At 38.4% G+C, this 22,295-nt stretch overlaps 1 long non-coding RNA gene and 1 pseudogene across 8 annotated transcripts in view; both read left to right on the forward strand.

Moving 5' to 3' along the window:
- Nucleotides 1-1,396: 1,396 nt before the first annotated feature.
- Nucleotides 1,397-22,295, forward strand: part of LOC140610040 (uncharacterized) — a 235,537-nt gene continuing 214,638 nt past the window's right edge. For 2 of the 8 annotated variants that reach the window (XR_012011815.1, XR_012011819.1), the window contains exons 1-2: nucleotides 1,411-1,678; nucleotides 13,126-13,295. This is a non-coding gene — a long non-coding RNA (uncharacterized lncRNA). Of the gene's footprint in view, nucleotides 1,679-13,125; nucleotides 13,296-22,295 lie in introns of all 8 variants that reach the window. The other 6 variants (XR_012011818.1, XR_012011813.1, XR_012011817.1 and 3 more) reach the window with 5 other exon arrangements.
- Nucleotides 1,906-22,295, forward strand: part of LOC140610036 (large ribosomal subunit protein eL27-like) — a 35,024-nt pseudogene continuing 14,634 nt past the window's right edge.

A 22,295-nucleotide genomic window follows, 5' to 3' on the forward strand; every position in this document is an offset into this window, starting at 1 on the left:
AATCCTCAAGCCATACAATACTTGAATTTACTTTTTTTTTTTTGAATTTACTTATTATGTGTCTTTTTTAAACTGTTGTATTCTACTGGCTTGGTAGAGAAAAGTTTTTACTTTAAAAAAAGTGGGCTCTCCTCGGCAAAGTCACTGAATGGCTAAGTTGCCATGTTAAGTGTGGCATGAGGTTTGGTTCTTATTATTAAAGTTTGAAGGATATTGTTTATATGGGGAGAAGGGGAGGAGAAGTGACCAGCACTGTTTCAAAGCTGGCATTGTTTCTAAAGGTCCCGAGGGAGTGTTACCATCCCCAAACATTAACAGATGTCATTCTCCTGTCCTGGGTTGACCTAAGGCCTTTACCCACGGTTTCCTTGTGCAGTGAGTTAGCCTGTGTGGATTTCGTCATCTTTCCCTCCAGGGCAGGAGGAGCAAAGAGAAGTGAGTTTCATTTTACCTCATTTTGTTTTGTTTTTCTCTCATCACAGCCACTCCATGGCTTATGTTTAGAGCATCTAATAGTTACTGGACCTGGAGGATCCCTTCTTGTTGGATGCCAAGAGTTAAATGGATTCAGTGCATTATCCAAGGGGCATTATGAAAGGTGCTAACAGATGTCGATTTCAGCTTTGTCATTAAAGTGCTTCTCAAAAGCCACCTGATGTCTTTGGGTTAGAGCTTTTCTTTCAGCCTTTTCTCATTACATTTTAGCTCTGTTTTGTGAATAAACCTTTGAAGAAATCTGAGAGCTATTTTGGAAACCCAAGGAGTAGAACACTTGAAATGTCTAAGCTCTGAAATATGCGTTTGACCTTATTCCTCATGCCAATGGTCCAGAGAAGGCAAATGCAGATGCTAAGTATTTTTCTGTGCTCTGAAAGACGATATTTCTTTAAAAAATTAACCATACATTTTATCATAATTACATATATGCACATAATTTCCCACTGTGGCCTTTGTAAAAAAAAAAATCTTAAAATTTGGTATGTACAATTCTTGTCCTGTTTGGAGGCTTTGAATGGTTTTATTTAGCCTAAAGGTGGATATAATAAATCTAGTAATATGCATTCAAGTACTCTTTCTTTCTATAGTTACCTGTTGTAGAGACAAGGAATAAATGCTAGTACAGCTTTACAATTTGCATTTTCAGAAATGGTTTGGGACCAATCTCACTGCAAGTAAAACATAGAAATCTCTTAATTCAGCTGATTTCATTTTATCTCAGTTGTAGTAGATACAACCTAGTTTTGTTGGGGTTTGATTCAATCAGAATTGCATGTGATATTTGACTTTTTACAACAGTAGACAGACAAGTGGTATTCTGTGTATCTCTGAGAGTGGCCTTTTACGTAAATAGCTCCACTTTCAGCAAGTAGGAAATGACTTGGTACAGACATGAAATGTCAAGGATATATCTTTTATTTGCTGGTCAAGCATTCCTGCTCCTTTTCTTAGATAAAAGAAGCCCAAGTATCCATGTAGGAATAACTAACCTCTAATTCCCGGTCTTTATCCCAATCCCCTATGTGGGGATGATGGTACTTTGAGGCTCCTGGAGTGGGCGCAGACTCAAGCGAGGCAAATCCAAAGATCCAACTTCTCCAGATTACAAAGATTATTTCAGGGATATATGGACATCTGTCCTAAGTCAAGCCTTCCTGAGAACTTTTGTTGGAATTATCAGGTAAGAGTTGTACATATTTTTAGGATCTTGGATGTCAAGAAACTTAAATTCAGAGTTGTCAGTGTCCATGGTGGTAGAGAGAATCTGCCTTCACTAGGGAGCAGATCAGAGGAAAACAGCCAAGAAATGATGAGAGTCTTTTGAGACTTAGCCATGCCAGGAACAACTGACCTTAGCCGTCCCTCATAACTGAGCCAGTAAGATCCCCTTTTGTTGTTGTTGTTGAATCTCTGTGAGTTGGAACCCAAAGCAAACTACAGAGCTGCCTAGGAGATCCTTTGGAGGGTGGAGTGTAACTTCCTGCAGACTTGACTGGCTTCTGGGAAGTGAGGTAAGGAAGTCCATAAAGAGATACCCTGCTCTGGCTGTCACTCCAGTTCTTTGCCTTGAACAGGCAATTACATTTTTATCCATTTTTTGGATGGAGAAAACCAGAATGAATGCAGAACATGTACCTGGGTTCTCACCCCTGGTCTATACTAACCCTTATGCAAATCCTTTGCAGCACTAAAAGCTCAGCTTCCCCTCTGTGTGCTGCAGCTTTTTAAATGTTGAATAGAGATGGGTACATTTTGAGCTGTATTGAGGAGCCCTGGCCTTGAGGTCCTGGGGAGGAATTAACTTTAGGAAATAAAGGAGATCAAGTCATCACAGTTAGTTTCCCTACTGCATTTCCCATCCTGTTCAAACTGCAAGTGATCTTTTACGTATTTTATGTTCATAACTGCATTTAAAGAAGGAAAAAAAGCCTTTTCCTAAACAGTGTTTGAAAACCACTTACGTCTCTAAGTTTCCTTCCTGCTTTTTTCTCTGACATCTTCAAGATATTAATCCCTGAGAACTTCATGTTGAAGTGCCTAGAGCCTAGTCTGCATGTCACTTGAGCTAAAACTCTTGATTGATGTGTAGAGCCAAAGATGCTGTATTTAATTCTCTCCCATTTCTACATTGCTGGTTTGCTTTCTTGGTGATGTAAATGATGTTCAGATCACTGACCTCCTCTCTAAACAGGGCCTATTTGGTATATGGCTTAGTGTATTTCTTTCTTGTTATAGGAAACTGTTAATTTTTTAAATCACAGAAGTAGTACTTACTCATTATTAGAGATTTTAGAAAATCAAAATAGGGGGAAGTGATCTTCCATAGTCACACTACCCTAAAATAAGCCATTTTCCTGCTGAAATCTCCCTGATAGCTTTCCATTGCATTTTTTTTTAATTTAAATTTTAGTTAACATACAGTGCAATATTGGTTTCTGGAGTAGAATTCAGTTATTCATCACTTACATACAACACCCAGTGCTCATCACAAGTGCCTTCTTTAGTCCCCATCACCCATCTAGCCCATCCCCCACCCACATCCCTCCATCAACCCTCCGTTTGTTCTCTGTTGGTAAGTGTCATTTAAGTGTCACTTATGGCTTGTTTCCCTCTCTCCTTTTCTCATTTCCCCCTTTCCTTATATTCATCTGTATTCTTTCTTAAATTCTACATATGAGTGAGATCATACAGTATTTGTCTTTCTCTGATTGTCTTATATCATTAGCATAAAACACTAACTCCATCCACATTGTTGCAAATGGCAAGATTTCATTCTTTTTTGATGACTGAGTAATATTGCACTGTATATATGTACTACATCTTCTTTGCCAATTCATCAGTTGATGGACATTTGAGCTCTCTCCATCTTTGGCTATTGGTGCTCTCAATATTGGGGTGTATGTGCCCCTTCGAGCCTGTATTTTTGTATCCTTTGGGTAAATACCTACTAGTGCAAATGCTAGATTGTAGGGTAGTTCTATTTTTAATTTTTGAAGAGCTTCTAAACTGTTCTCCAGAATGGGTGCACCAGTTTATGTTCCCAGCAATAGTGCAAGAGGGTTCCTCTTTCTCCACATCGTCACCAACATCTGTTATTTCTTGTGTTGTTAATTTTAGTTATTCTGGAGGTGTGAATGGTATCTCATCATGGTTTTGATTTGTATTTCTCTGATGATGAATGATGTTGAGTATCTTTTTATCTGTCTGTTAGCCATCTGGATGTCTTCTTTGCAAAAGTGTTTATTTATGTCTTCTGCCCATTTCTTTTTTTTCTTTCAAGATTTATTTATTTCAGAGAGAGAGAGAAACAGAGGGAGAGAATCCTCAAGCAGACTCCCTGCTGAGTGCAGAGTCCCATACAGGGCTTGATCCTAGGACCCTGAGATCATGACACGAATTGAAATCAGGAGTCAGACCCTTAACTGACTGAGACACCCAACTTCTGCTCCTTTCTTTTTTTTTAAACGGACTCTTTTTTTTTTTTTTTTATTTATGATAGGCACACAGTGAGAGAGAGAGGCAGAGACACAGGCAGAGGGAGAAGCAGGCTCCATGCACCGGGAGCCCGACGTGGGATTCGATCCCGGGTCTCCAGGATCGCGCCCTGGGCCAAAGGCAGGCGCCAAACCGCTGCGCCACCCAGGGATCCCTTCTGCTCCTTTCTTAACTGTGTTGTTTGTTTTTTGGGTGTTGAGTTTGATAAGTTCTTTATAGATTTTGGATACTAACCCTTTATCAGATATGTTGTTTACAAATATCTTCCCTCATTCTGTAGGCTGACTTTTAGTTTTATTGATTGTTTCCTTTGCTGTGCAAAAGCTTTTTATCTTGATGAAATCCCAATAGTTCATTTTTTGCTTTTGTTTTCCTTGCCTCCGGTGACGTGCCTAATAAGAAGTTGCTACATCAAAAGTCAAAGAAATTTCTGCCTGTGTTCTGTTTTAGGTTTTTGATGGTTTCCTGTCTCACGTTTAGATCTTTCATCCATTTTGAATTTGTTTTTGTGGATGGTGTAAGAAAGTGGTCCAGTTTCATTCTTCTACATGTTGTCCATTTTACCCAACACTGTTTATTGAAGAGACTCTCTTTTTTCTATTGGAAATTCTTTTCTGCTTTGTCAAAAATTAGTTGACCATATAGTTGTGGGTCCATTTCAGGAACAAGACAAGGATATCCACTGTCACCATTACTATGTAACATAGTACTGGAAGTCTTAGCCTTATTCAGACAACAAAAGAAATAACAGGCATCCTAATTGGCAAGGAAGAAGTCAAACTTTCACTACTTGCAGATGACATGATGCTCTATTCTATATAAAAACCTGAAAGACTGGAACAAAAAATGCTAGAACCCATACATGAATTCAACAAAGTTGCAGGATATAAAGTCAATGTGCAGAAATTTGTTACATTTCTATGCACCAATAACAGAGCAGCAGAAAAAGAAATCAAGGAATTGATCTCATTTGCAATCGCACCTAAAACAATATGAAAGCTAGGAATAAACCTAACTAAAGAAGTAAAAGATCTGTACTCTGAAAACTATAGAATACTGATGAAAGAACTTGAAGAGGATACAAAGAATTGGAAAAGCATTCCATGCTCATGGACTGGAAAAACAAAGATTGTTAAAATGTCTATAAAACCAATTTATACATTTAATGCAAGCCCTATCAAAATGCCACCAGCATTTTTCACAGAACTACAACAAACAATCTTAAAATTTTTATGGAACCATGGAAGACCTGGAATAGCTAAAGTAATTCTGAAAAAGAAAAATGAAACTGGAGACATCATGATTCTGGATTTCAAGCTATATTACAAAGTTGTAGTCATCAAGACAGTATGGTACTGGCACAAAACCAGACACATAGATCAGTGCAACAGGATAGAGAGCTTTCCTTTATATTTGGAATTAAATTCCCTCTACTGAGCCTGGACTACCACCTCCCCCTGTGCCCCTGAGCACACCTGCTGGCTCCTTTGCATTCTATGACTTCCTTGATTTCTTTTTAGTTCTTTGAAAGGCTCATTTGCTTTTACTTCCAGACCTTTGTACTTGTTGTTACCCATGTTCTTCACTTTGCTAATTCCTTCCTGCCTTAAGATCTCAGCACAGGTGGCCCTGCCTCTGGGAAAATTGCTTTCCCCAAAGGGGTCTTTGTTAGGCATACACTTCCAGAATATCTTCTACTTTCCTGAGCACTACCCCACTTTAATATTGTTACTTGTTTATTTATCTTTATTTCCCCATAGCTTTATGATAATAGAAACTAACTGAATCTTTTTCACCATTATAGCCAGAGTGCTTAGTTCTCATCTGGTATGAAGTTATTCCTCAAGATAGACCAGCTGAATGAATCAATGTTGCTCAACAATTTAATTTTTTTAAATTAAGACTTTGTTTTTTTAAAGATCCTATTTCTTTATTCATGAGACACACACACACACACACACACACACACACACACACACAGAGAGAGAGAGAGAGAGAGAGGCAGAGACACAGGCAGAGAGAGGGAGAAGCAGGCTTCATGCAGGAAACCCGACATGGGACTCAATCCCAGGTCCTCAGGATCACAACCTGGACTGAAGACAGCACTAAACCGCTGAGCCACCTGGGCTGCCCAAGACTTTGTTTTTTCTAAAGATTTTAAGTTCCAAGTAAAGTTGAAAGGAAGGTGCAAAATATTTCATATATCCCTGCCTCCGTATTTGCACAGGCTACCTGATTATCAGCATGCCCCATCACACTGGTACATTTATTACAAGTGATGAATCTACATGGGCACATCATAATCCCAAAGTCCATAATGTACATTATAGTTCATTCTTGGTATTTGAACAAATGTATAATGACATGTGTCCATCATTATGGTATCACACAGAATATTTCCATAGCTCTAAAAATCCTCTGGGCTCTGCCTATTTATTCCTCCTGCCTCCTTCCAGGAGCCACTGATCTTTTTACTGTCTCAGCAGTTTTACCTTTTCCAGAATGTCATATAGCTGGAAAGATATAGGATGTAGCCTTTCATATTGGCTCCTTTCACTTGGCAATACGCGTTGAAGTTCCCTCCATGTCTTTTCACGGCTTCATAGCTCATTTCCTTTTAGTGCTGAATAATATTCTGTTGTCTGGATGGACCAGTTTATCCATGCATGAACCAAAGGACATCTTGGTTGCTTCCAAGTTTTGCTAACTATGACTAAAGCTGCTATGAAGATCCAGGTGCAGGTTTTTGTGCAGACATAAGGTTTTTAACCCTTTTGGCTAAATACCAAGGAATGTGATTGTTGGATTGTAGGCTAAGAATTGTGTTTAGTTTTTCAAGAACCTACCAAACTGTCTTCCAAAGTGTTTGTACTTTGTGTTCTGGATTTTAGCCATTCTAATAGGTGTGTAGTGGTATTTCATTGTTTTTTTCAATTTGTATTTATGTGATGACATAGGATATGGAACATCTTTTTACATGCTTAGTTACCATCTACATATTTCTTTGGTCAAGTGTTTGCTAATGTCTTTGCCCCATTCTTTAATTGGGCTGTTTTTTTTTATTATTAAGTTTTAAGAGTTCTTTGTATATTTTGGATAGCAGTTCTTCATCAGATGTGTCTTTTGTAAATACTTTCTCCCTGTCTGTGGCTCATCTTCTACTTCCCTTGGCCCTTTCTTTTGCAGAAGTTTTTTTTTTTCCTTTTAATTCTTTCATGGATTATGCCTTTGATGTTGTACCTAAAAAGTTATCACTATACCAAAGTCATCTAGATTTTCTCCTATGTTACCTTCTAGGACTTCCATAGTTTGCATTTTACATTTAGGTTCGTGATCCATTTTTGAGTTAATTTTTGTGAAGGGTGTGAGGTTTATGTCTAGGTTCATTCCTTTGCATATGGGTGTCCAGTCGTTCCAACACCATTTGTTAGAAAGGCTGTCTTTTACTCCATTATATTTCCTTTGCTCCTTGTCAAAGATCAATTGACTGCATTTGTGTGGGTCTACTTCAGGGCATTCTATTCATTGATCCATTTATTTACTCTTTTCCCAATACCACACTGTTTCAATTATTGTAGCTTTATAGTAAGTCTTGAAGTCAGGTACTGTCAGTCCTCCAACTTTGTTCTCTTTCCATCTGTTGGTCATTTTGCATCTTTTCCCTCTGTATGTAAACTTTAGAATCAGTTTGTTAATATCCGTAAAATAACTGCTGGGACTTTTATTGGGATTGCACTGAATCTAAGGATCAAGTTGGGAAGAACTGGCATGACAGTACTGAGCCTTCCTATCCATCAACATGGACTATCTCTCCATTTATTTAGTTTTTGTGAAATTTTTGAGGTATGTGTCTTTGGTCTTATTTTTTTCTCCAAAAATTATTTTTTTAAGCATAGTTGTACCAACAGCTGAAGCTTCTGTCTTTCTTTGTGCATGTTGTTAAACATTAATGTAATAGGTGAAAACCATCTCTTCTGTGATGGGACATTACTATTACTTATGTGCCCTGCCCCTGCCAGGCACTGTGCTGGGTGCTTGTCCAGGCATGATATCTGGTGTGTTACCTAGGACTATGGTTTTATCACTCCCATTCTCTAGATTAGAAAATAGAGGCTTCTAGAAGTTAAGTTACTTGCCCAAGGACACACAGTGGTTAAGTATCTAAATTGAGTTCTGAACTGGGATTCAGATGTATGAATTCAATGTATTGCTTTACCCCTATGATTATTCCTGGCCAGGGAACAGGCCAAAGAAGACTGTTGGTTTGTATTCAAGTTTTCACTGTATTCTAACAAAATAAAGAGCTTAAAAAAAAAGGTAGAATATTTTCCTAACTCCATTAGCTTATCTTTAGGGTGAGTTTGCATACATAGTACACATGAATTGTAGGTAAAGTTTGCCACCTTGTAACATGGAAAATCTTTTGTTGTTGCTGCTTTTGCTTTGGAAGAGGTTGTTCAGCTGACCTGAGAATGAGATATCTTCCTGAAAGAGGACAAATAAATATTTCCTCACTTCCATGATGTGAGATTAAACAATTTTATTTTAAAAACCAAGCCCTTCCTCTCCTGAAGGGAATGGCAACTAAATTTTGGCATTCTGAATTTAGATTCTGCTTTAAATAAGGCAATAGTTTTCTGGTGGGCCAAACAAAGGCTTTGACAGTGGTGGGGAGTTGAGTGTTAATCTATGGGAAGAAAATCACAGAGAAAGGAGCCTAAAACCTGTGGCTCTGGGATTTGGCAATACCTAGGAGCTGTTGAGGAGGTGCTTGGTGAATTGGCCCTCCAAGAAGCACTGGATCAGAACATTTATTAACACAGCGCTCACTCCCACAAAATGACTAACTTCACATGGCATATGCCAATAGCTCCAGCTGATTGACAGTCTAATCTTCAGGAAAGAGTGTTTGAAGTACCCTTAGCAGGGACTATCTGGCAGGAACAATTCATGAGTGCACCTTCCCTTACTTCTCCCAGAGCCCCTATAAATTCAAGGGGACCCCTGGAAAGAGGACTGAAATAAGCACCCTCCTACTTGTGAAATGGGACTGAGCACAGAGCAGACATGTCTCTTAAGCCCACTTGTGTGTTCTGATGAGGTTATTAGTTACTTTGGCTTTTAGCTTTCTGCTTCCTCAATCTACTCACCCTTTGAGATTTTGTCTTATGTTTGATCTTAACGTGAAGCTCTGACTCTGCTTTTTCCATAAAAAGCCCATCATCCTCAGTATTTTGTGAAACACAGTAATTTCCTTCAAGAATTGGGATGTACACCAGGGAAAGGTTGTATCAGTTATCCACAGCTAATTACTGTGACCTTCAGATACTGCAAATAACCTTCCTTGCAATGACAGCCATCTGTGAAAGCTTGCTTTAGTTCCCATTTACCCACTGTTTCACCTTGTAGATTTATATCAGTTCCTGGCACAGTGCCCATAGCTCCATCCTCATTTATTGAATGAATTAATGAATTTTTGAATATAGGCATGAGTAAATAAAAAGCAAAGAACCGGATGTGAAATTGGGAAGTTTAGAACTTTGCAGAGTGAAAGGAAAAGTTATTTCCTCTTATCTGAAGAGTAAACTAAATACACCAATGACAAGCAACATTGGCAACTGCCTGCATGCTTCAAAGGTGTGTGAATACCCCCATATAACCAGACCAGGCCAGTTTTCTTTGTCCCGCTATGCACAGGTAGGGAGTGTCCTAGGCAGCTTTTGTAACAGTGACATTTCTCACTGCAGTGACATCACATTTACTACTTCAATCTCCTATCTAAGTTTTATAACCTGTGCAATTTTGGTACCTAGACTGGCCTCGCATTTAAAGAGTGGGTGTAGGGGGGATGAGGTGGTGTTAGCAGTGCCACAGCTAGAGGGGGAATTACTTTATTTTGCCTTTTGGTTCAGAATCTTTTCCTCTTTAATATCTTCTCCTTTCCTCTAAATTGCGGCTGAAAAGTTCAGATGCCTTATGAAGTTGTCATGGGAAATAGAAATGAGAGAATATTCCGGTATAAGGCAATAGGTAGTGGTAGTGCTTTTGGCCAACTCAAGTCCATGCTCCTATCTAAAGGACAGACCTGTAGTTTAGCTCTAGGTGTTTCACGAGGGGGCATTGACAAACCTGCTTCTCTTGGAAAAGTCTGAAATTTGGGACTGAGTATAAAGCAGATATGTCTCCTAAGCCTATGAAAATGTAAAAATGTTCAGCTTTTACATTTTGGCAGCAGATTTTTTAAATATGTGAAAATATTATGTGGACTAAATAGCACATGTAATTGAGAACTGCCTACAGTCTTTCACTGGAAAAATTCTGCTTTATACCTTCCACTGAACTTGACTGCAAAGCTAGGATACACATGTAGAAGTGGTGTCTCAAGTCATTTGATATTTTTAAAAGTTTTTATTTAATTTCAGGTCATTAGCATACAATGTTGTATTAGTTTCAGGTATATGATAGAGTGATTCATCACTACCATCACAAGAAGTGCACTCCTTAATTGCTACCACCCACCCCCTCCCTTCTGGTAACTATCCGTTTGTTCTCTATAGTTAAGAGTCTGTTTCTTGGTTTGCCTCTCTCTCTGTTTTCTCTCCCTTTGCTTTTAAATTTTGTTTCTTAAATTCCACATATGAATGAAATCATATAGTATTTTTCTTTCTCTGATTTATTTTGCTTGGCATAATACTCTCTAGTACCATCCATGTCATTGCAATTGACAAGATTTCATTCTTTTGTATGGCTGAGTAATATTTCATTCCTAATATATTTCAATATATATTATTTCATTTTATACACACACACACACACACGCACATACACATCCCCCACCTCTTCTTTATCCATTCATCAGTCAATGGACACTTGAGATGTTTCCATAATTTAGCTACTGTACATAATGCTGCTATAAATATTTGGGTATATGTATCCCTTTGAATTAGTATTTTTGTATTCTTTGAGTAAATACCTAGTAGTGCAATTAGTTGCTGGATCATAGAGTAGTTTTATTTTTAACTTTTTGAGGAACCTCCATACTGTTTCTCAGAGTTTGCATTCCCACCAATAGTGCAGGAGGGTTCCCTCTTCTCCATATCCTCATTGAAAATTGTAGTTTCTTGTGTTGTTGATTTTAGCCATTCTGACAGGTGTGAGGTGGTATTTCATTGTGGCTTTGATTTGCATTTCCTTGATGGCAAGTGATGTTGAGCATCTTTTCACATATCTGTTGGCCATCTGGATGTCTTCTTTGGAAAAATGTCTATATGTGTGTTCTGTCCATTTTTAATTGGATTATTCATTTTTGGGGGTATTGAGTTTTATAAGTTCTTTATGTATTTTAGATACTAATACTTTATCAGATATGTCATTTTCAAATATTTTCTCCCATTTTTAAGTCACTTTTTAGTTTTGTTGACTGCTTTGCTGTGCAGAAGATTTAAATCATTTGGTATTAATCTGTGCCTCTCTGTGCTAATATCTGAAGATAATTTCATTTCTAAAAACATGTTCATGTGAATTCAAAGTTCTTATTCTAATGCTACCTCTCATTCTCTTGTGTTTTATTAAGAGAAACAAAGATGCAGTTACATTTATTTCCCTTTGCAAACAGGAGAGTTAGTGGTCAAGAGCACAGTCTCTGGATATTTTGTGCCTGGGTATTATGGGATCTTGGGCAAGTTACTTAACTTATTATGCTTCAGTTTCTTATATATATGAAAGGGAGATAAAAATAGTCCATACTTCATAGAGATATTGTGCAGATTAATAGATTTATTTGTAAATTTCTTAGAAAAGACCCAAGTACGTCATAAGCACACAGTAATTTTTGCTATTTTTAGGATTATTTTGTTAGTACTGCTAGTGAATTATGCTTATCCTTGGATCTACCCAATGATTTTGTCTTTCATGTGGATCACTGCTGAATGAAGTTTGGTTGTATGGACTGCTCTTTATAACATGTTGGCAGATAAGGTTTATGTGTAGCAAATGAAATCCCCAGGTATTCTCATTTGGATGTCCTCTTGTGGGGATCAGGAAGCCATTCAGACATGCAGAAGAGAAAAGATAGAACTGGGAGTTGAGATCTTCCAGAGAAATAGCTTCTGAAGTTTTGAGACAGGGGCCCAGGCTGATTTAAAACTGAGATCTCTTTTATACTGGACTGTCATACTTCTGATGTCATCACCAATATGCTACAAAAGCAGCAAACTCTATGGCTCTGATGGGTTATTGAGCTATTCATTGTTCTTAGAATTTCTACATAGAAGTTTTAACCTTTTCTGATACTACTGCCTTTTACTAACCTCATCCTTTGTCACTGAATTTAGTCATTATCTTGCAGCATGTATACACCATCTTAAAGCAAATACTTTCTAGCTGGCTGAACAGCCTAGAACCTCCTGCTCAGGTAGAGAGAAAAAAAAAAACCATTTTATGTCACAAAGAAGTGTCTAGAAAGATATTATGCAATATATTATTTGTGTTTCTACAGTATACATAGAAGGGATATTCTAGCTGCTGGGTATTGAATGATGGTAGGACTGGCTCAGGGTCTGACCTTAGGAACATCTCAGAGTTGGATTGTGTGTCTCCCTACCTGCAGCATACCTTTAATTTGAAGCTACCTTGATATGTATAGAAATCTTCTCAGGGGATCCCTGGGTGGCGCAGCGGTTTGGCGCCTGCCTTTGGCCCAGGGCACGATCCTGGAGACCCGGGATCGAATCCCACATCGGGCTCCCGGTGCATGGAGCCTGCTTCTCCCTCTGCCTGTGTCTCTGCGCCTCTCTCTCTCTCTGTGACTATCATAAATAAATAAAAATTAAAAAAAAAAAAAGATTAAAAAAAAAAAAAAGAAATCTTCTCAGGAAAGAAGATGAACACATCTATCCAGGTGGCACACAGGTGTAATAGGAAAGGAATGTGGAACATGGGTTGTTCCCATGATGTTGAAATTGCTGCAATTTCTCTTTGAGCTGTAAGAGAGGCAATGGTGATTTTTGTATTGAGAGAGGTTCTTAAGTAAGGCTCTTTCTTTAGGTGTTCTTTCTCTGACCCCTTCCTTTGTATGGATCATCTTTTCTTTCATTAATCTTTTTCTTCTTCTTTTTTTTTTTCCCTTTTCAGAAAGAGGGCTTTATAGATGGAAGAAATTTACTGAGGTATGCTCCTCCCATACTAACAGTTATGAGACAGAAAGAAGAGAACTTGGGGAGTCCATAAAAGTTGATGTAGAAGACTGAAGGATGTGATCATTTCCCAAAGCGGAGGACGTCCTGACAGGGCAACTGTAGCAGGTACCCCTGGTATTCATAATCTGCGCTAGGAACTCACTTGCTGGTGGGTTATGTCTGTGAGATAAGGCATGGCTGGACAATAAAAGGCCACTGGGCTTCCACAATGACCCCTTTAGGTTTACTTCCAATAAGTAAACCTAAGTAAGTGCCTTATCACTTTCATTGGTCAGCCCTTTCTCTTACTGTAAAAGGCTCAGTGGGACCCAAAGTCCATATTATCCACATCTCTGCTCAGCTGCACCATGACCATATTATTCTTGGGATTAAGGGATTTCTTTAAAAGTTTTGGGCTTTTGTCCAAGACTTTGTCCTTTTCAATGTCTTCTCTGATTTGTAGGAAACCAAACTTATTATTTCTCTATTTTGATTTGCCTTTTCTTGAAGTCTGATTTCCCTCTCAGTTGAGACAGGAATGATTTGCTTATTATGTACTTTCCCCTTCCAGAAATGTTATCAAGATTAGAGACATCGTGGGCTGTCTCTTGGGCATTCATTGTATAATGTCTTCTTGATAGGCCGATTACAATGAACAAAGCATTTTAGGCGACATCTCACTGGAGACTTGTAAACTATATTGTCACTTTGATTTCTGTTCTATCACTTATTATTGTATTTTCTTTGTTTTGGCTGTAGTCCTCCATGTGGTTTTTAATCCATCCCAGGTGCTGAACTTTTAAAATGTATTTGTGTGGTCAACATGTTACACCAGAATGGCCTCTCTTAATCTGGAGTGAGTTTGGGGCTCATTTTACATGTGTTTGTACCAATTCTTGTTTCTAAAATTCAAAGGCCTTTCCATTTTTATGGATACTGTTAAGGAAGCTATTCATATCCTGGTAATCATATGATTAATACACACTCCATTTCATGGCTTCTAACATATCCAACTGTAGATGAAAAATTTTAGGTAGCTATGAATTCTCTATGAATTCTATTTGAAGTTGTGATAAGAACTGACTTTTATGTTTGCCACCGATAAAGGGATTTTTTAAAATTCCCATTTACTGATACAGCATTGGAAATTATAAGCTGAAAAGAAAATAACACACCCTTGACATCTTGGCCTCTGTTTCTGCAAAGTCTGTACCTTAGGCCTTAATGCAGCCAAGGGTGGTGACATTACTGTCCAATAGAACTTCTTATAATATTAGAAATGTTCTATCCTATTCTGGCCAATATAGTAGTGCAATTAGCCACAGGTGACTATTAAGCATTTAAAATGTGACTAGTGTGCCTTAGAAACTAAAGTTTTTGTTTCCTATTATTAATTTAAATTTAAATAGTAATATGTACTCTAGTAGCTACCTTATTGGGCCATTCGTAATATTCGTGAACATTAGGTTGATTCTTGAGACTTCTGTTAAGTTTATGAATTATTTTCCTGTTCTTCCTTGCCTTGTGTTTAAGTCTACCTTGAAAAATTCATAATAGTGGCAATAATAACATTTTTGAGTCCTTATTATGCTCTCTGTATTGTTTGTGCTATGTGTTTTAACCCGCATTACCTGCCTGATTTAATCTTTAGTTGAAACTATAAGGGAGCTACTATTACCATCTCTACTTTTTTGTTGCTAAAGTGGAGACAAAGAGAGTGGAATTAACTTGCCCATGGTCACACAGGGAATTGGTGTTACAGCTTGAGGCCAAGTAATTCCACATGGGTGCTTTTCTATTTCTACCAGACATTAAACTATGTATGCTTCTCTCTTGTTGATGATGTGTCTAAATGGGAATTATATTAATTCCTGAGGGTGGCCGTAATAAACCACCACAAATTGGTGGCTTAGAAAAACAGATATTTATTTTCTCACAATTTTGAAGGCTAGTGCCCACAGGGCCCTGCTCCCTCTGAAACCTATGAGTAAGAGCCCCTCCTTGCCTCTTCCTAGCTTCTGGTGGTTTATTGACAATCCTTGCCATCCTTGATTTGTAGATGCTTCACTTCAATCCTAGTCAGGACATGGTGTCCTCCCTGTATGTCTCCGTGTTCATGTGGCTTCCACCTTATGAGAACAACAGTCATATTGAATTAGGGGTCCATCTTCCTCCAGTATTACCTTATCTCAACTAATTACACCTGCCATAATGCTATTAACAAATAAGGTCACATTATGAGGAATTTGGGGTTAGGACTTTAACATATCTTTTTTTGGGGGACAAATTCAATATGAAATAGGAGCCTATTTTGTTAGGATTAGGGGCTTTTCTACATTCTTATATAATTTTATACTTCATTCTTCTAGAAGCACAGCATTGCAATGGGAAGAACACTATATTAGGAATGAGGAGACCTGAGTTTGAATCCTTGGAATACTTTAGTCTCACCATTCCTTGGTCTTCTCATCTGTAAGATGGGGTTTGCAAAAGCAGGAGTCTGGTTTCTCATTCTCCTTTTTTTCTGGCAGATGTTGTCTAGTGAAGGAAGCATAGAGGCTGCGACCAGCACAAAGCCACTTCTTCTACAGGCTGAGCCTTCCTATTAGTGGTGATGGCTCTCTTGCAGCTCTCATTCCCATGCAAATGTCAGGACACAGCCCTTTCCTTGAGTTCAGGAGAAGACAGAGAAAGGTAGTGGCAGAAGGCCGCCACCCAGGTTTTCAGGACTCCCAAGGGATACTTTAGTGTTGCTCAGGGGGTGGTCCTGGTGGAAGAGAAGGAAGCAATGGAGGAGTGGAGGCACCACTATGTGGCATGATGCTGTCTGTGGAGAGAAGGCTGAGCAGCAGAATGCCCTGCTCTAGTCATTAGCTGTCATGGTCCCAGCAGACCTGCTCAGATTGTTAGAAGATGGCTATGTGTTTCTACTCTCTGCAATTTAGTTTTTAAAGAAGCTGACTTTCTGAGAAGTATCCAGTGCTTTGAAGAATTTTTTTTAATGATTCCCTCTTAATGGACATCTCTTAATTTGTTATACAGCATTTCTTCTTAAAATATGATTTTTCCCTTCAAATATTTTGCTTAAAATATATACGGACCTTGATCCTCCTCACTTAGAATTCTTGAGGGAAAATTTATCTTCCAGTTATGATTATGTCAATTTCCTAAATCATGCAATAGCATTTTAGAGAAGTTTAGTAACTGTTTATTTAATATGCAGCCCTGGATTAGGTTTGCATTTAGATGGAAATAACAGAAAAAAATCCCCAGACAGCAATGGCTTAAAGAAGGTTGAAGTAAATTACTTTCTCATATTTAAGAAGCTAGAGGAAGTCCATCCAGGGACACTATGTGACATCAGAGAACAAGGTTTCCTCTATACTATTTTCCTGTCACATGTAGTTTCTTTTTTCATGTACATCTCATGGTCCAAACTGGCTGCTCACTTTTAGCCATTACATAAGTATTTTAGCCAACAGTAAAGAGAAAGAAGTCACAAAGGGCACTCTCTCTTTTAAAGAAACTTCCTATAAGTTGCCAAGCCACTACTGCTTATATCCCATAAACCACTTAGGGCCAAGGTTTTAACTAGTTGTAAAGAGGGCTAGGAAATGTGGATTTTACTTGCCTGCACACAGCTGAAAAAGCAAGTGTTCTTTTATTAAGAGAAGAATGAAAAGGATTTTAAGAGAACAATTAGAGCCTTTCCTCAAGCAATGTAACCCAAGCCATGTGGGTGCTAAATAAGCAGAAGACTGTCCCAGCCTGGACTAAAATTTCTCCATTGTCTAGTCTCTGCTTACCTTTTGAGTTTCATCTTTCAATAGTTTTTCATGACTTTTCCAAGGTCCTATACACTGACTCTCAGTTCTTCATAGTGTTCTTTACTGAAATTGAACCTTTATCTGTGCTGTTTCTTTGGTCTAGAATGCTCTCCTCTTTTCCCAACTTGACTTCATATTACACTGTGACTTGTCATCTAGATTTTGTTCAAGTTCCAGATTTTCAAATAACACTTCCATGGCCCCATCCATGTAAGGTTCTATCATCAAATATTTTCATAGAACCTTATTCCCTTTCCTTAGAGCAATGAACACTGTCTTCAATTTTATACCCATTCATGTCTGTCTGATGACCTATGACCTCCCATTTCCACTAGACTCCTTGAGGTAAATACTCCTTGAGGGTAGAGATTATGCCTCTGGCTTTCATTGCTAAACCCAGTGTGGCTATCAGAGTGCTCAGCATATTATGGACAAATAACAAATATATGTTGAATGAATGAATATATCAATAAATTCTCTGATACAAAAATTTAGTAGTTTCACTAGGGTGAGATGATGTTCAGAGTTTACTTGGTATATTCATGAAATACATGCAAATGTCTAAAATCATTAAAGAAAAAAATTGAGGGTGAAGCAATCTAGTGAATCAGTGTATCTCATTGAAAGATTCCAATTTTCCCTTCTACCATGATTTTTTTGGTTGTCATTTAGATTTAGTATAATAGTAAATCTTCATATTAGTGATAATGGTGGCTTTCTCTCAGTAATCATTTTGCCAATAAGCTTTACATTTTCCCACTGTGCCATGTTGGTCTTGTTTTGATCTGATGATTCAAATGAGGGAATGTAGTTCTGTTCCCACCTTGTAAACATGGCTTTAATCTTGGTGCACCAGCTTTCTCATTTATAAATGGGGATGATAAGGGCACCTGTCTCTTAGGTATGTATTGATTTGGACAGGTGGTGTCACACTAACAAATTCTCCCAAAAGTTAGGTGTTCAGTCCAACAAGAGCCTATTTCTCATTCACACAAAATCTGCTATGAGTCAGAGGCTCCCCTGGGCAACTGCTATCCATTCACTGGCTCAGCAGTGATCCAAGTCACCTCAATCTTGTGACATTGCCACTTCAATGCACACCTTCCAGGAAAAGGAAAGAGAGCTAGAAGAAGGGGATCATCACTACTCACCTCTTAAATGCTTCAGATTGGAAGAGACACATGCCACATCTGTTCATACCCTACTTGTCAGAGCTAGTCATGCAGCCCACTCTTATGTAGAGGACAGGAAAATATAGGAAAGCACAGTGGGCAGTGAATGTATCAGCCATGGGGCAACTGCACCAATTAAATAATTGTTGATGATGATGATAATGACAATAATGTTCTGATAAACATTTCCTTAAGAGTCAAGTTTCATTTCCCCATATGCTCCCTGCCTCTTCAAGCAGACAGTAATTAGCACCAAAAGTACCCTGAGTAATGTGTTTGCTTAATAAGAGAACACACAAAAAATAACTTAATGAGAGATAGCTGTATTGATGATGATAGGATTCTAATGAAGGAGCAAGAAATTGTAGCTAGATGTACCAGAGATGTGTCCATAGAGATACTAAATATATTTGAATTGGCTCTGTGGATCAAACAGGATTTCAAGGAGTAGAGGAATTTGTCAGAAGGGATGATGTCAGGTATTCCAAAGAAAGGACTAATAGGAACAATGCCTCTGAGGCATCACAATGTCACCTGTGCTGAAGGGGCATTGTACACAGCCAAGTCAGTAGAGAGGGAGTGAGGTGGACATGAGAATCCTCATGAGGGGCACGTCTGGAGTGCTGAATTTCTGCTAAGAAAGTCATCTTCAACTAGAAAGAGGCTGCAACATTTCTATCACCAGATTCCTAATCTCTACCTGACTCTCCTTCTCTGCTCCAGCTTTCCATGCACCAGATGCCAAAGAAAGGAAGACCCTCACATTTTTTTGTGATCTGTTCATCTGATATTCTGTGAAGAAAGAAAATATTTTCCTTTAATCCCCAGACCTACCCTATAATTTCTATACACTTTGTAATAAAAATATGGAAAATGGCTTTGAAACAAAAATATCCTATTATTTCTCTGATACTTTCATTGACTTTCCTTATTATCCCAGTAGTTGGCAGGGTTGGGTTATCTCTATCTGGGCCTCCATTTCTCTCATCTGTTTGAGGAAAATAGGTTTGTAAGAGATTTTTGATTTGTCTTTTCATCTGTTGTTTTTCAAGTTTTCATAGAGTGAGCAAATGTCACTGGATTTAATTCCCCTTTCCTTTCCTGAGTAACATGTCCTTTCTATCTCTATGGAAACCCTCTGGAAGTGCTACCAGTATTGTTGCTGGAAGTGACTGATGTTTTGTGCTTAGGAATGATTTCTTCCTCTTGGAAATGTGAAGCATTGTTACTTGATTGGGCTAGATTCTCTTAGAATGTTTCTTCTAAAAGTTAAGTTTCTCATAATATCCCAAGAAGAAGGAAAAGATAAAAAATGCCTGATGAAATAAAAAAGTGAGGAATGGTTTTCAAGACAGCCCAGCTCAGAGGATGAAGCTCCAACTTGAGTCTGAGGAAACTCAGGGAAAGAAGATCACCCCAAACAGAATGTGATGATTACTAATATTGTACGTCATGGGCAAATCTTCCTAAATGTGATTAGGAACAAAAATGAAGGCTCCTGGAGTAGATTGGTACATCAGTCGAGGGAACTGGGATCCTCATGCTTTCTTCATGCATGCTAGAGTAAATTAAAGTAAAAAACAATCCATCACACCCACTCCAAGTTGCAGGCACCTTGCTTGGAAAATGAAAAGCAAGGGAAAAGAATTGCATCTGGTGGTAAGGCATGTTGTTTTTGAACCAGCCAAATTAATAGTCCTTAGAAGAGGTCTGGCAGCCAAGTGAGTTGTCAGCTTGTTGGTATCACTCTAGTGGTTGGGGAATTTGAGATAATGGGAAAAGAAAGGGAGGACAGGAGCATTACAGGCTAAGAGAGAGCAGACTGTATCAGAAGCCCATGGGAGCAGAGAGCTTAGATGTCATTATAAAAAAATGACCTGACTAGCAACAAAGATTGATGATAAAAGAAGAAAGGAAAGAGACGGCCCTTTTGAAAGAGCTTTTGCCTTGATCAGAGGGTAATTTATTTACTGTTTAACATGGCAAGAGATGCGAAATGAGATTCCTGGATTGGTTAGGGGGATTTCAGATTCAGCAGTCTGTTGGGGACTTAAAATAGGGCTTTCTGAACCTGTAGGCCAAACAGGTATGGCAGTTTAGCAGTGTGTGCATGACGAGAGGTTACCCTACAGCCATGTGGGAGGACAGACATCTGGTGGCTGCCGCTGCACATGGATTTGGAAATAGAATGTGGAAAATTTGAGACCAAACTGAATAAGGTGCACTGCCAAAGATGTACAGTAGAATGTCTCTGGCCAGAGTGTGAAGTAGGCCCTCATCAAATAATAACTCTGAATTTGCTGAGATTTAACCAAAAGTATATTTATTATTCGACTTAATCCTTATAACAAGTTTTGAGTTAGACAAAATTATTATGGCTCTTTACAGATGGATAGAGGAAGACTCAGAAGTTTAAATGGTGTGACAAGAGCACACAGCTAAGATGAAGGGGTTTGAGATACTGAACTCAGAGTTACGCTCTTAACTGCTGCTGGTTTATGGGATTCCTAAGGGATAGCATACATGCTTAAAGATTAAGTAAAACATTTCCTGCCCCACACAGGGCTTAAAGGGCAAAAATACATGTCGAAAACCATGCTGTTTCCTATATACTTTTCTTGATTCTATTATCTCATATCCCTGCCATGATCTTTTGTTTTGTTTTGTTTTGTTTATTATCTTTTCCTCTTTGTTTATTCATACCTGCCTCTTAGACTGTGGTTTTGATCTACCTTCTCATTCTGCTTTGCTTTTTGTTTACAGCCAAGCAGTCATCACAGAATAGTGATTAAAGGTGTGGCTTCTGACGCCGGGTTGCCTGGGTTCAAATCCCAGCTTTGCTGCTTGACTAATTGTGGTGGCCTTTTATGCTTCAGTTCCCTCATCTGTTTTATTTATCATGGTTATATAGCAAGCCACCCCACAACTCAGTGGCTTAAAGTAACCACATCCACTTAGTTGTTCACAGTTCTTCACATTGGCCAAAGCTTGGCTAGTCTCTGTTCCCTGTGGTCCTCTTAACTGTGGGTAGAGGAGCCAAGAAGGCCTCATACACATGGCTTGAAACCTCAGGTTAGGTAGATGGAACAGCAGGGGACAGATTGACTCTCTCTTTCTATCTCTTCATGGTCTCTCATCATTCAATGATAATGCTTCTTCACATCGCAGCTGGATCCCAAGAAGGCAAAAGGAAAATCAGCGGAGTCTCTAAGGTACAGGCCCAAAAGTCACATAATGTTACTTTTGCTGCATTTTTTGGTCTGAGTATGTCATGAGGCCAGTTTCAAGGAAAGGGGAATAGACTCCCACCTCCCCATTCTGGTGGTAACAATGGCATGTGTGTCAGGGGTAGGTGGAACTATGGGAAACTATTTTGTAGATAATCTATCACATTGGATTGTTGAGATAGGTAAGTCATATTATCAGTGCCACAACTTCACGAGATAGCAGAAGAAAAGTGTGACATGGTATAGATTCTGAGATTTTGTTTTGAGAGAAAATGCAGTGCAGATTTGAAACAGGACATGAATTTACTCGCAGTAAACCCTCATTATAAGCCAGCTGAATATGCAAAAGTAAAAAATTAAAACAAATACCATTTAGGTGACATTTTGTTTCCTTCAAGGGCAGGGGCATGCTAAGCTTTTCCAAATAGCTCATTCACCCATAGCCATATAAATTATAATTTGATCTTCATGAAGGTTTAAAAAGATTATTATTATATGAAGGAATTGAAATAAGGCCGACTTGCCTAATAAATCAGGAGTTTACAGGTCTTTCTTGTAAGTAGCATATTATAGACAACATGAAATATTTTCTATCGACTGCTTTGACAAAGCCTGTGTCACAGTATGTTACGTGTCTCATAAAAATGGGGACCTAATCAGTACAGGTGCACTCATGATGATGATCATCGAGATGTATCAAAACTTCTGAAGAGCAACTCATGAGTGATGGGATGTATAAAGTTATACAAGGTAGAATCAGACAGGATCCTCAACAAATCCAATAAGCTAAATATCCTGAATCTCATGTCTTATAGATATGAACAGATTCATTTTTATTTTATTTTATTTATTCATGAGAGACACAGAGAGAAGAGAAGCAGAGACACAGGCAGAGGGAGA

The sequence above is a fragment of the Canis lupus genome, chromosome 19, assembly GCF_048164855.1.
Source record: "Canis lupus baileyi chromosome 19, mCanLup2.hap1, whole genome shotgun sequence".
In the NCBI taxonomy this organism is placed as follows: Eukaryota; Metazoa; Chordata; class Mammalia; order Carnivora; family Canidae; genus Canis; species Canis lupus.